Source organism: Rhinatrema bivittatum, chromosome 3, assembly GCF_901001135.1.
Source record: "Rhinatrema bivittatum chromosome 3, aRhiBiv1.1, whole genome shotgun sequence".
NCBI lineage: Eukaryota > Metazoa > Chordata > Amphibia > Gymnophiona > Rhinatrematidae > Rhinatrema > Rhinatrema bivittatum.
Window position 1 is genome coordinate 257,330,270 of NC_042617.1, and position 14,832 is coordinate 257,345,101.

At 48.0% G+C, this 14,832-nt stretch overlaps 1 long non-coding RNA gene across 1 annotated transcript in view; it reads left to right on the forward strand.

Annotated features, from left to right (window-relative positions):
* The window catches only part of LOC115088742, a 63,931-nt gene extending 62,727 nt beyond the window's left edge, over positions 1 to 1,204 (forward strand). The window contains exon 3 of the long non-coding RNA XR_003855848.1: positions 1,013 to 1,204. This is a non-coding gene — a long non-coding RNA (uncharacterized LOC115088742). The remainder of the gene's footprint in view (positions 1 to 1,012) is intronic.
* The last annotated feature ends 13,628 nt before the right edge of the window (positions 1,205 to 14,832 follow it).

Consider the following 14,832-nt stretch of genomic DNA (forward strand, 5'->3'; position numbering starts at 1 on the left):
CAGTTTGTAATCCATGCCACCACCTTGGCGCTCACTCCCAAGCTTCTCATTTTATTCAGAAGCCTTTCATGTGGGACTGTATCAATAGCTTTGCTGAAATTCACATCGAACGCTCTTCCTCAATCCAATTCTTTAGTCACCCATTCAAAAAAATCAATCAGATTTGTCTGACAGGACCTTCCCCTGGTGAATCCATGCTGCTTCGGGTCCTGCAATCTTCCTGATTATAGATAGTTCACTATCCTTACCTTCAGCAGAACCAGCCTGTAGTTTCCAGCCTCCTCTCTGCTCCCATTCTTGTGAAGCAGGCCACCACCGCTCTTCTCCAATCACTCAGCACCACTCCCGTTTCCAGGGATCTATTGAACAGGTCATGCAGTGGATCCACCAGCACATCTCTAAAGGACATTAGATCCTGCAACCTTATAGCCTGAAATAAACTACTGAAATTACACCATCCATGGATTGCTTTTGCAAGACAGATGCTAGTGTGAAGGGGGAGCCAGAGTGCTCAGCAGTGGATTGAATGGCAGGTTCCTCTGAAGGATGTAACATTCTGGCTGACTGCAGAAAGGCCCTGCGACCGGCTGCACCTACTCCCCAACTCGCAGGGTGATGCGAGATCTCTTAGCTATTCTATTTTTGGGATTTCCTTTAATATATTTTTAATTACATTGATGCAAAGACTTTTGAGTTGGTTTAGTATTCATTTGCCTACAAAAATGTGAAATATGTTTCTGCTATTTTGAAGCTCATCATATGTGTTGAATATGTGTTGAATTATATTTATTGAGTTTATTTTTTAATATCTGTGTGAGGAGGGGGAGGTTCAGAGCACATCCAGAGGGAAGACAGGGTATGTAAGGTGGCAAAAGCTTGTTTGGAATGTAAATTGATGACCAATTATTGGAACAGATATACTTGAAACTGTATTTTGTTTCACCCAGCCCCAAAAGAACCTATAGTATTCCTAGTGACATAGGTCTAATATTATAATTTTTTTTCTCTATAGTAATCCCCTCTCCTCAACCGGCCAAACAACATGAAGCTGGGGTTATATTTCTAAAGCCCAATCACCTCATTCCAAGCAGGAGTCAAACGTTTTACAGGAATTCCTTAACTTCCATTGCAGTTTCTGAAAGATAACTCCACAATCACTGACACTCTCCACCGCCTTCTGGATAAGACAAGCACTGTGGAAGGGGACATATCATCATGAAGACGCCTTCCAGGCAGGTAAGAAATGACTATCTTCTGGAGTAGGACGGGAACACTATGATAAGCAGCCACTGATTCCCCCTTCTAATGCTTTCTTATAATGTATAGATACGGTACTGAGCCACTAGATGCCAGATGAAACTGAGTCACTAGTTGCCTGTTATGCAAGGGCATTGACATTCACTGAGAGGGGTTATTCATAAATTGATTGCAAACTGCTAGTCACTGTATCAGGAGTCATTGCGTGCCCATTCACCAGAACAAGGGATCACAGCTTGTTCTGATTTGACCCTGATGTTTGAATGATTATGTCAGGTGAGGGGAAGAGGGTTATATATTCAGTCTAGCATGTAAATGTTAACTCCAGTTGCCTGGTGGCAGCCAATTGTATTCTGAGAACACACATTTCTGCCTTTCTCTGCCTCCTGCAAAAAGGCTGTACTCTTCTCTCCGGGTCTCTGTATGTCTTTGTAAGCAATCTGCACAGGCCTTAAGCTCCTGAATATACTTGTGTTAATTATACCTTTGCCTCTGCTCATACACTGTAGGCAATGACATAATAGCATTCAATGTGTGAAACCATTAACCTCAGGCAACTGAGACAGTCCTTACCCAGGAGAAATTGAATTGTTAAAAAGGTACTGGAATTATAATATTGGATTGCTACAAAATGTTTCTCAGGCCAAAGCATCATTAAACCATGATAGATGAGAGAGAGAGAGAGAGAAAGAAGGTTTGGGAGGTGGGGGTAGGTTTTGGGGGGCAGTTTTACATACACAGTCAGAGGTATGAACAGCAAAGTTTTCATCAGTGAAAATCTTCTGTCATTTGGAAGGATGAAAGCTTACCTGGAGAACCCTGTATAAGCTTCCAATCCCAAAACGCTCTGGTGATCTCCAGTGGAGAGTCTTACATGGGATCATCGCTACCAATGCTTTTGTGAAGCATCTAAATACTGCAGTGTCAGAGACTTGTCCTTTTTGCTCAGATATGGAAACCATTTTTCACATGTTCCTGCAGAGTCCTAGATTAAAACCTGTTTTTGATCTTATGAATAACATTTTTTCCTTGTTGCTATTGATTTCTTCAATGTTTTTATTTTTTGAATTAATTATCAACGTGAAAAGAGAGATCTTGTGTGTCTTGCCAATTTTCTATTGGGACAATGCAAACTGACTATTTTAAAAAATAGAAAAACAAAATTGCTGGTTCAGGACTGGAGAATGCTCTTGTTGTTTTACATTTCTATATTGTTTCAAGAATTACATTAGAATACAAATATTATAAAATGGTTCATAATACTCAAAAATTTAAAGCAAGATGGGGTGTTAATAATATACTCTGTAAAATTGTTGATGGACATTTTGATATTGAATTTGTAAATATTTTGTTGAATTTCTGTGTAATTTTTAATTTTTATCTTTTATAACTTTGGCTTTTGTACTGGAATTAAAGCATTTTAAAAGTCAAAGTCTCTCTCTCTCTCTCTCCTGCCCATATCACGGGTACAATATTTATAGCATTTTGATGAATCTAGGTCCAAGTTTGCAGTTCCATATTTTTTTTAACTTTCTGTTCATTTTTTCAAAACAAAAGTCAAACCTAATACAGCTGTGCATATGTGCTCTCAAAGAAATAATACATAATAATGATATTAATTTCATCAGGTGCTCATAGGCCATAAGGGGTGAGAGAGATCCCCAGAAATGATTGGTGGGTTTGGGGTGGAGGATGGGGTCAGTGGTCCTCCCTGGATGCCCCTCCCAGATCTTTCCCTTATCCTCCCACCTCTGGAGATCAACCACGGGCCTGCCGCCTGTCCTCTTCTGCTAGGTCCGCAGTAGTAATAGTAACAATTTCAAAAAGTGGATCCTTTAAGCCAGCACTCATGTCAGAGGCCTTGAGGCAGCCCTGCCCCCTTATCCACATGGTTTTTCAGTTAGCATGGGTACCAATCTCAGGGGTCAGTCGCTGCAAGACCTCTGACTTGTGAACCAGCTCAAAGGTCCCTTGCAAAGTTTTATTAAATTGTTACTACTACTACTACTACTACTACTGCTATGGACTCGGGAGAAGAAGACTGGCAGCAGGTTCTATTGACAGCAAGGCAGTGGAAATGTTCAGGTACCAGAGGTAGTTGCTTCAGTTGCCTATGCTTATATCTGGGTCTGAATTCCATATGAATTCTCTTTATATTTAATACTAGTCTCTCTCAAGGTTGTTGGGAAAAGCGTAACTGATAGAAATAAAGAGAAAATTGTTAAATGTGAAGGCCTATTTCAAGCAAAATTATTAATATTCCCTTTTCTGTTCTGATTGGCAATTTTTTTTACTGAACAGATACTAATATTTTAAGTTTATGAAAGCTATTGCTACCATTATTATTTATTGTGTCTCTGATTGTATTTGTTCTGTCCCCAGAGGTGGGTACATGTTTGTATCTGTATATATTGTAGTTTAACTGTGTTTAGTACAGCCCTTCCTTCTGAGGTTTGTTAACACTGAAACACTTTTTGTAACCTGTGATAAAAGTCTGTGAGCCTTGCCTTTAAGAGGAGCCTTTGCCCTTAAGAGAAGCTCCCTCCCCTCTCCATTTTCTCTCACTGTGGGAAGAGTTTTATTGCCCCTCAATTTAACATGAGTGCTCCTAGGTGCCTCATAGGCTCAAGGAACTGTCCTTCAGGCTCCCCCTGGGTCACATGGGTCTTAGGCTCACTCCCCCCTGCCCCCAGCTTGTGGAGGTGCTTCCTCTAGCAGCTCTCGAAGAGAGCCAGTTCTGGCCATGCTCGCTTTTGAGTGTGCAGCATCCTGTATAACCCTGTGAAATGAATGAGTTTTTTTTTACCTTTTCTCTTAATGCAAATCAGCCTCATATCTCCTATGCTTACTACCTCTACCATGAACTAATTTCTGCAACCCAAGAGACCTCCTTCTCCTTTCTGCCACCCTGTCTCCAGCTACCAAAGATCTCTGCCTTGGGGCAAATGTTTGAGATGCAACAATTGTAAGTAATGAAAAATTACCTGTACAATAAATAATTTCAAACTTAAAGAATCTTTGTCGTGAGGACTGATTGGAGAAAAAGTTTAGCTGTCTGGATAGGAAAAAGCACGGATGTTTTCTTGATCCAGAATAGTTAATGATGGCAGATAAAGACCAAAATGATCCATCCAGTCTGCTCAGCTAGATGCTTAGGGTAATAACTGCTGCTCCGTGCAGGTTATCCCCATGCCTTCTGTTAAGGGTAGTAACTGCTTCTCTATGCAGGTACTCACATGCAGAAATGTAAACTTTGGGTTTAACAGAGGTTACTTTATTTTTTAATTTCCTTCCTTTAGTCACTAGGGATCTTCTGTGTTTATCCCACTCTCTTTTGAATTCCACTACCATTCTTGTTTTCACCACCTCTTCCAGGAGGGCATTCTATGCATTCACCACCCTTTCCATGATGAGTTATTTCCTGACATTGTTCTAGAATCTACCCTCTTGGACTTTCGTACCATTTCCCCTTTCCATTAATTTTTGTGCATCATTAATTCCTTTCAGGAATTTGAAAGTCTGTATCGTATCCCCCCTATCTCTGCTCCTCTACATGGTATACAAATATAGTTCCTCCAATCTCCTCTCATAAGTCTTCTAGTGCAGACACCTCACTATTTTGGTTGCCTTTCACTCAAGGTGAGGGGTAACCAATGACCTGTACAGGAGCATTATCATTTCATTTTTCCTGTTGGTTATGCCTCTCTGTTCGTTCATCCCAGCAACCCTATGGCCTTAGCCACTGCCTTGTCACATTGCTTCACTACCCTCACCTCAAGGTCTCTCCTGGTCCATGCATATCAGTCTTTTGCCTCCACATGGTGTACAGCAACTTTGGATTGCCATTCCCCAAATGCATGACTCTGCATTTCATGGTATTGTTGAGCCCTTAATTTTTGAGCTCTTTCATCTTTTGTATTTATACTGTACTCACACTCCATTTACTCTATCTCTTTTATATATATATATATATATTTTTTTTTTCTATATAATATTTATTACTATATTACTATGTTTAATTGGTTATCTATTCTATTTGTTCCATAATTATTGTTAGTTCTATTATTACCTGTTTTATTGTTCAACTGTTCTATGTAAAGCCCACTACTCTTTTTGGGCATTTAAAAGTTGTATGTAAACCGGATTGATTTGTAGTTCCTACAAGAACTTCGGTCTATAAAAATTAAAAATAAATAAATAAAATACATGGTATTGAATCTCAACTGCCAAACCTTTGATGACTCCGCAAGCTTTCTCAGATTGCTTCTCATTTTCTTTACTCCTTTAGGCATGCCCAATCTTTTGCAGCTCTTAGTGTCATCTGCAAAAGGAGAAGCTTTACCTCCTAATCCCTCTGCAATATCTGCTACGATTGGGCAATCATCAGGTGTAGTGAACACCACCTGCAGGAGTGACTCCAGGTGGAGAGAAACAGGGGTTGCAGGAGAGCCTCTGATAATGGCTGGGGAGGAATCTGGTGCAGGCAGGAGTGTATAGAACTTGGTGCTGGCTGGAACCAGTGGAGCTGAGTACTGGCTGGCAAGGAGTCTGGTGCAGGCTGAGGGAATCTCTGATTTAGGGTGCGAGGAAGTAAGGGTGAACTAGATACACAGGAGCAGCATGGAGGTATGTGTGGAAGTGAATGTAGGTAAGCGTAGTCTGAACACTGGAACTGGGTGCAGGTATGGGTGGAATCAGGATAGCATGCAGGTAAGTGTGAGACTGACTGTAGGTATGTGTGACTGGACTGAGGAAATCCGGGGAGACAAGACTGACAATGAATAGACAGACTAACCAGACAGCACTAACACTGAACATAAAACACAAACGCCCAAAGGCAGCAATCAAGGAGGCAAGAGACAATGTCCAAAGACAACAAGGCAGGGAAGACAACACAGAGGCAGAATACCCAAAGGCAATACAGCAAGGCAGAATGCCCGAAGGCAACACAGAGGCAGAAAGGAGGCTAGAGCAGGGAGCCCAAACGAGCTTGATGCCGAAGCACTGAGGCATTGGCTAGGCAGGGTTATATAGAAAGTCCAGGTCATGGAGCAGATAGGTAAACCAGAGTGGACCAGCCAAGAGAGCGTACTCGTGAGGGACCTCTGGTGGTGAGGCGGCTGCACAGCAGCCATAGTCATAACAGTACCCCCTTCTCTAAGGCCTCCTCCTCCTCCTGGGTCCCAGCTCTGCAGGGGGTACTGAATGATGACAAATTCAAACCCCTCCTGGGGTGGTGTGGCAATCTCCAAACCTCCTGGGGTGGTGTGGCAATCTCCAACCCCTCCTGAGCTGATATGGCAGGTTCCAACCCCTCCTGGGGTAGCGAGGCAGGCTCAAACCCTTCCAGAGCTGATGTGGCAGGTTCACTCCACTTCTGGGGTAGCGAGGCAGGCTCAAACCCTTCTGGAGCTGATGTGGCAGGTTCACTCCCCTCCTGGGGTGACGTGACTAATTCAGCCCCTTCCTGGGGTGGCAGAACAGTCCCAAACCCCTCCTGGGGTGTCACGGCAAGTTCACTCCCCTCCTGGGATAGCGAGGCAGGCTCAAACCCCTCCTGGGGTGATGTGACTAATTCAACCCCTTCCCGGGGTGGCAGAACAGTCCCAAACCCCTCCTGGGGTGACACGGCAAGTTCAAACCCCTCCTGGGGTTATACGGCAGGCTCAAACCCCTCCTGGGGCAGCCGGGCAGGCTCAAACCCCTCCTGGGGAGATGTGACTAATTCAACCCCTTCCCGGGTTGGCAGAACAGTCCCAAACTCCTCCTGGGGTGACACGGCAAGTTCACTCTCCTCCTGGGGTAGCGAGGCAGGCTCAAACCCCTCCTGGGGTGATATTGCAGGCTCAAACCCCTCCTGGGGAAGCTGGGCAGGCTCAACCCCCTCCTGGAGCGATGCGGTAGGCTCAACCCCCTCCTGGGGTGATGCGGCAAATTCAACCCCTTCTCGGGGTGGCAGAACAGTCCCACACCCCTCCTGGGGCAGCAAAGCAGTCCCAGACCCCTCCTGGGGCGGCACGGCAGGCTCGTACCCCTCCTGGGGCAGCACGGCAGGCTCAAATGACAGTGTATTGAAGTCTGTTGTGGATTGTTCACAAATTGTAGGAGTAGTTATGATGGTGTGAAAGGAGAATAAAGACTGGGCTGCTAAAGACTTGGTAAATAGAGACAGACTCTTGAACCCCAGATCATGGTTTGCTGGTTCTGATGTGTGGGTTTGCAGATTAATGAAAGCACAGGCAGTTCTGGAACATCTTGGGAAGCAGCTCGTTAGTCGTGACTGACTTGCAGCTTTGGGAGGCAGAGCTCTGCTAAGCTTAATTAGTTTTTTCTGCTTTAGAGAACCTTGTTTCCGAGGCCCTAGCATGGAAATCACAGGAGCATTCCTGACCAGCAGCTCGATACAGTAACATTCATTTGAAGATTTCTCGTCTGTAACGAGCTCGCTGCGCACAATTCGGACGCGTATGGCAAACCAGCAATACAGTCTCCAGTTTCGCGCGTCCGTAGCGCTTCTTAAAACAGACGCGTAACCCTTCCCCACCCGGCATGTAAATGAACGAATTAGCTGTATAATGAAGGAATTAGCTATTCCCCTCCGATACTGTAACGCGCGCTCAGGTTATCTCATTAGTAACGCACTGCTTTGCCGCGGCCGTAACGTCTTAGTTTACCGCCTCCCCCTAGTAGGAGTTAGGACTGTGAGTCTAGTAACAAATCCATCGACACCGCTTAAGACACTCAAAAACAATAAAACACAATAAAAAAAAAAATCGATACAGAGATGATCGAGAAAATGTAATGATGTGGGACACATAAAACCTGTCAGAAAAAAAATAAAAATTTTTAAATACCTGTCGGAGGGCCGCGTGGGTCCAGGTGGCGGCGGCGGGAGCCGGGTGGTCGCGTGTTAAATCTAGGCCGCGGGTGGGTGGGTGCCTGTTCCAGGCGGCAGCGGCAGCGGCGGAGGGGGGACACGCGTTAGTTCGAGACGGTCGGTGGGCGGCGGGTGGTCGCGTGTTAAATCTAGGCCGGGTCCGCACAGGCGCGCATTCATTCATCCAGGCGGAGGAACCGGCTGCGAAAGCCGCCGGCTCCGCCTGAATGAATGCGCGCCTGTGCGACCCCTGCGATTCGGCGCTCAAGGCAGTCCCAGCATTCATTCTCTGCCGGTGGGGGCTGCCTCGCAGCCCCCACCGGCAGTGAATGAATGCGCGCCTGTGCGACCCCTGCGATTCGGCGCTCAAGGCAGTCACATGCCTTGACGTCACGGCATGTGACTGCCTTGAGCGCCAAATCGCAGGGGTCGCATTCATTCACTGCCGGTGGGGGCTGCCCCGGTAGCCCCCACCGGCAGTGAATGAATGCTGTGACTGCCTTGAGCGCCGAATCGCAGGGGTCGCACAGGCGTGCATTCATTCAGGCGGAGCTGGCAGCTTTCGCCGCCGGCTCCTCAGCCTGGATGAATGAATGCGCGCCTGTGCGACCCGGCCTAGATTTAACACGCGACCACCCGCCGCCCACCGACCGTCTCGAACTAACGCGTGTCCCCCCGCCGCCGCTGCCGCTGCCGCCTGGAACAGGCGCCCACCCGCCCGCGGCCTAGATTTAACACGCGACCACCCGGCTCCCGCCGCCGCCGCCTGGACCCACGCGGCCCTCCGACAGGTATTTAAATTTTTTTTTTTTTTGAACACTCAGGTTTTTACATATTTTGGTATTTTTTTTTTTCACTTCATGGTGCCTGTCATTTCAAATGTCATTTGAAATGACATTTGAAATGACAGGTACCAGCGCACCCTGGTTACTGTATAGGCGCTGTATTAAGCGCCTATACAGTAAAATGGGTTACGCGGGCATAACCCTTCCCTACCGCTTTAAAGCCGCGGCATGCATTTGCATGCGATTAGAGGAGAGTATCGGGGAGTTAGTGAAGAGAACTGTGCATGCGGGGAGGAAGGGTGCGCCTGACACTGCCGCACTGTTATTACCGCGGCCTTACAGGATCGACCCTCAGGTGAGGTCTAGGGCTTTCTAGGTGATAAACTGCTCATGAAAAAGCAAGTTTCTTCAAAGTTTCATGAGAAGATGTGCTAGGATTCTTTATCCACGAACTGCCAATGTTAACTACATTGTTTGTTTGGCCAGGAACAGAATACAGGCTAATTGAACAGGCTGATGTTTTTTGTGGAACAGCTGGTCCTGTAGCTGTGCAAATGGGGCAAGATTTGTCTGGGGATAATAGGCTAGGTATACAGGGACATTCCCACCAACCTGGTCTAGGAGTATTGCAATTTAAACATTTTTGGTAAACTGAAACATTCTTCCTTTGACAGTTACTGCATGCCCAATGTTCCTGATCTGAAAGCTGACAGGCTAGACAGTTTTGATAACTTGGATAGTCCAGGGTTTGGCAATGAGTGCAGACATAAAACTGTTGAGACTGAGACATGTTGTGGGTAGTGGAAACAAAAGTTGACTCACCAGATGGGTAGAAAGTCCTGTCTCTCTCTCTGGAGGTAGATGGCTTCGGCATACTGTTACGATTGGGCAGTCGTCAGGTGTAGTGAACACCATCTGCAGGAGTGACTCCAGGTGGAGAGAAACAGGGGATGCAGGACAGCCTTTGATAATTAGGGGTGTGCATTCGTATTGAACATAAATGTAAAACGCTACTTATTTTTTTTTTTAACTTAACTTAACTTAACTTAAAAAAGTGATGAGACATAAACGATCGGAGGCCCCCCCAAGCTGGCCAAAAGTTCCTTTTGGGCCGAACGAGGGTGCCGGAGGGAACTCGCGGGGAATCACGTGACGCCGCATCACTCCGATGTGGCGCCAACGTCACGTGATTCCCCGCGGGGTCGCTTCCGGGATCCTCGTTCGGCCCAAAAGGAACTTTGGCCAGCTTGGGGGTGTCAGGAGGCCCCCCCAAGCTGGCCAAAAGTTCCTTTTGGGCCGAACGAGGGTGCTGGAGGGAACTCGCGGGGAATCACATGACGCCGCGTCACTCCGACGTGACGCCGACGTCACGTGCTCCTTGCAAAGTTGGTCAGAAATGGCGTCCTGACCCCGCTGGACCACCAGGGAGTTGTGGTAAGTCTTGGGGGGGGGGGGATTAAGGAGGGTGAGGGGTTTAAATTTTTATTTGCACATATGGACATATACTCAACTCATTGAATTCTGTTTATGTCCATATTGACCGCAAATGGGACCCCCTTTGGACATATGGACATATGAACTTAAACTTTTGCTCTGCACATCCCTACTGATAATGGCTGCGGAGGAATCTGGTGCAGGCAGGAGAGTATAGAACTGGGTGCTGGCTGGAACCTGTGGAGCTGAGTACTGGCTGGCAAGGAGTCTGGTGCAGGCTGAGGGAATCTCTGATTCAGGGTGCGTGGAAGTAAGGGTGAACTAGATACACAGGAGCAGCATGGAGGTATGTGTGGAAGTGAATGTAGGTAAGCATGGTCTGAACACTGGAACTGGGTGCAGGTATGGGTGGAATCAGGATAGCATGCAGGTAAGTGTGAGACTGACTGTAGATATGTGTGACTGGACTGAGGAAACCCGGGGAGGCAAGACTGACAATGAATAGACAGACTAACCAGACAGCACTAACACTGAACATAAAACACAAACGCCCAAAAGCAGCAATCAAGGAGGCAAGAGATAATGGTCCAAAGACAACAAGGCAGGGAAGACAACACAGAGGCAGAATTCAGCAAGGCAGAATGCCCGAAGGCAACACAGAGGCAGAAAGGAGGCTAGAGCAGGGAGCCCAAATGAGCTCGATGCCGAAGCACTGAGGCATTGGCTAGGCAGGGTTATATAGGAAGTCCAGGTCATGGAGCAGATAGGTAAACCAGAGTGGGCCATCCAAGAGAGCATACTCGTGAGGGACCTCTGGTGGTGAGGCGGCTGCACAGCAGCCATAGTCGTAACAATATCTCTCCCAAAGTTATTGAACAGAACTGGTCATAGAGCTGATCCTTGAGGAGCTCCACTTCTTCACTTCTTATGCTTCTCTCTTCCAAGTAGGTTCCCACTAATCACTGACATCTGTCACTCAGCCAATTTGTAATCTATTCCACCACCTTTCAGCCTACTTCCAGGCTTCTCATTTTATTCATGTTATGTAGGGGCCTCAAAAGGCCTTGCATTCTGTTGAGAATGGGGGTGTTTAGTGTGCCCTTGGGCCTCAGCCCAGGCCCAGACCTTCAGGGCCAGGCCAAGGGTTGACGGCATGCTCCCGCATGGCTGGACATGGTCTTACCCTCTGCCAGGCCTGCAAGCTCCCAGCGCCAACAACATGATGCTGGTAGGGGAAAGGTCCTCCAACTGTTCCGAGCCCTTTCGGACCTGCCCCTTGATCGGCATTGGAGCAGCAGGCCTGGAGAGCAGACGGAGGCCTTGACACGTAGACAGGACTATGATTGATGCGACGGCATCTTAGACGAGACTGGGTTGATGCGACGGCATCACACGCATGACAAGGAACTTGATCCAAACAAGACAAGACATAAGGCAGGAGGACATCGGCACTGTTTCTCAGGGTGCCCTACTCAGCCCACCTGCTGGACTGAGTCGCGGACCACCCTGTCCCAGGAGAGTGAAACACGTGCAGGGCAGGTCCAGGCAAAGAGGAACTCCAATGACGAAGCCGGTATCATCCGAAGCTCCCTCTCTGGCTGGCGGCAACAGTGACTCCGGAGCACAGGGACCAATCCTACCGGCAGACTGCACCAATCCCAGGCACACACCATCTGAGAACCGCAGCTCTGCAGGAACGGAAGGCTCAGGAGCACCCGACAAAGATGCAGGGAAGAACATCCTGGACAGGAAGACACATCAGGACGTGGAAGATCATGGCGGAACATTAGGACATGGTCAGGGACCTCAGTCAAGACATCAAGACATGAAGACGTGGCACAACGGCAGACGAGACGAGGAGCTCCATGAAGAACAGAAGACCTTACAAGGCTTTGGCAGGCAGGAGCCTCCAGAGGGAAGTCACCTCGATGCAAGGCAAAAACAGACTGAAGTTGAAGTCCTTTTATAGGGCTGCAGACCGGCGACTCCCTGGGAGGAGTTTGGCAGGCCCACACCTAGCTGGCCCTATAATTATGGAGAAGTGCTGCAGGCTGGCCCCTAGGGAAGGGTGTGGCTCAAACCAGGAAGTCCATGCAAGCACAAGCAGCCTCAGGCAGGCCCCACGGACATCGAGGCCTCCCAGGCCCTGGAGCAAATCCTGGATAGTTCGCAGGCGAGACCCTGGCTTGGAGCAGTCTCCAGGAAGAGGTAAGACACCTCCCGTAGCCCCGCTACAGGAGGGTTCATAACAATTCAAGAATGTCCTATGCAGGATGGTATCAAAAGCCTTGCTGAAATCCAAGTAAACCACATCAATTTCTCTACCTGGATTCACTTCTCTAGTCTCCCAATAAAAAATAAAATCAATCAGATTCATTTGGCATGTCCTTCCTCTGGTGAATACATATTACTTCAGCTCCTGCAATTCATTAGATTGTAGATAGGTCATTGTTCTTTCCTTCAGCAGTGTTGCGGAGGTGGACCCTTGGCCCAAGGTGGTGTTGGTGCTACCCGTGGGGGAGGACCCCATGGATCCCCACCATCGGGAGGTGAGGCCAAATGGGAAGCAGAGGCCAACTGGAGCTTCATCAATACCAGCCCTCGTTCTCCGCTCGTTGAGCCTTTGGGTACTGGGGCCGGCTGGACTTAGGTAGGCTTCCGTGTGGTTGATCCTGGATTGGGTGCCCAAGGCGGGGTGCCAGGATGCAGTGGAGAGGCAGGATTCAAGGCCGAACTGACTGAGGCAGAGGCAAGTCCGGACTACAAGTCAGGCAGAGCTGACGATGAGGCTAGGTTCCAAAATCCAGACAGACTAAAGCAGGAAGCACAGTAAGAACAAGGTTAAGTTCGAACTGTAAGTTAGGCAAAGCCTAAGACAGGACCACATCCAAACAAGGGTCAAGACAGGCGACTGATGACAAGGTCAGGTTCAAGCAGAAGTCAAGGCAGGCAGCTGGAGACAAGGTCAGGTTCGAGCAAGGGTCAAAGCCAGGGAGATCCGTCCAAAGGGTAGAAGAAGCAGGAAGCTAGAACAGGTATCGGAGCAAAGAACAGGTACTGGAATGCTGGAATAGGTACTGGAACAGGAACTGGAACAAGGAACAGGTACAGGAATGCTGGAAAAGGAACTGGAACAAACAGCAACAACGCACACGACAGGAAGCATAGAGACCTGTTGCTAAGGCGAAGTCTAAGTGGCCGAGACCGCTGAGTGACATCATCATCCAGGACTGCGGGAGGCTTTCCCGCCACGGACCCTTTAAAGCCAGGGAAGGCGGGTGCGTACGTACCTAAGGTGAACAGGCCAGAAACGAAGAGGTGGTGGCATCTCCCTGCGGCGCACGTGGGGAGATCCAGCCAGGATTGGAGGAGACCGCAGGAATACCAGAGGGGCCTGGGAGCACAGGCAGAGCACAAGCATGTAGGCGGCTGCCTACCGCTGTCAGGGAAGATGGGCCAGGTCCGGGACCCCGACATCGGGGTGAGTGAAGCCGGCTGCGGGCCTGCCGCAGCAGGGGAATGCAACAAGCAGTCTCTCCTTTAATTTTCCCACCAGGCTAATTGGCCTGTAATTTCCAGTCTTCCTGCTACCACTTTTGTCCTTCTCCATTCTTGCAGCATCAATCCAGCCTCCAAGGATCTATTGAACAGGTCCTGCAGGGGACCTGCCAGCATTTCTCTGAGCTCCCTTAATATCCTGGGATGTATCTCATTTGGCTCCATGGCTTTATCCTCTTTCAGTTTTGCTAATATGACTGATACTTTGGTCAGCCACTAGATGGCCCTAGGTCTCTTATCATCAGGACTAGTAACAGCATTGGGATTTTCCATTCTCTTTCAGTCTTTCCACTGAGCTGACTGTGATTGGTTATCCCAGGGGCATAAGGCAGAGCTAGAGGTAGATGAGTGTGGTCATTTTGAGTTAGGTTTTGAAGAGTAAGGAGCTATTTTACTTTCTCCCTGCTGAGTTGGACCACTAGCCTAGCTTGGTGTTTTTCTTGTGTTAGAGGAGATTCCTCATCAGTACACTACCTGTCTGAGAGGGCCTGCCTCCCTTTTTTAAGAGAAAGAGGTTTTTGTAGATTTTGGTCAGCCTTTGGATTAGTTTTTCTTATTCTGGGGAACAACCTGTGCTTTAGAGAGGGAAACCCCTCAATCCTGAGAACAGGGGCTAGAGACCTGTGAGCTACCCCTCTGCTCCCTAGAGGGGACAAGACCAGTGACAGCACTACCTAGCGTGAGATATTTTGGATAGAGACAATTGGATTTTCCCACTTTTTTTTGTGTGGACATTTTCTCCCACCCTCTGCACACTCATGGAAGGAGATAGAGAAGTGTAAGCATAACTGGAACATCAGGCTTCCTTGCCAGAGAGGCCAACCGAGATTGTAATATCAAGCCTTGGGAGATTCCCAACTGGATCTCCACCTCAAAGGGATCAGGACACAAGCTGTGGGCATCACACTGATCTTTAGACTC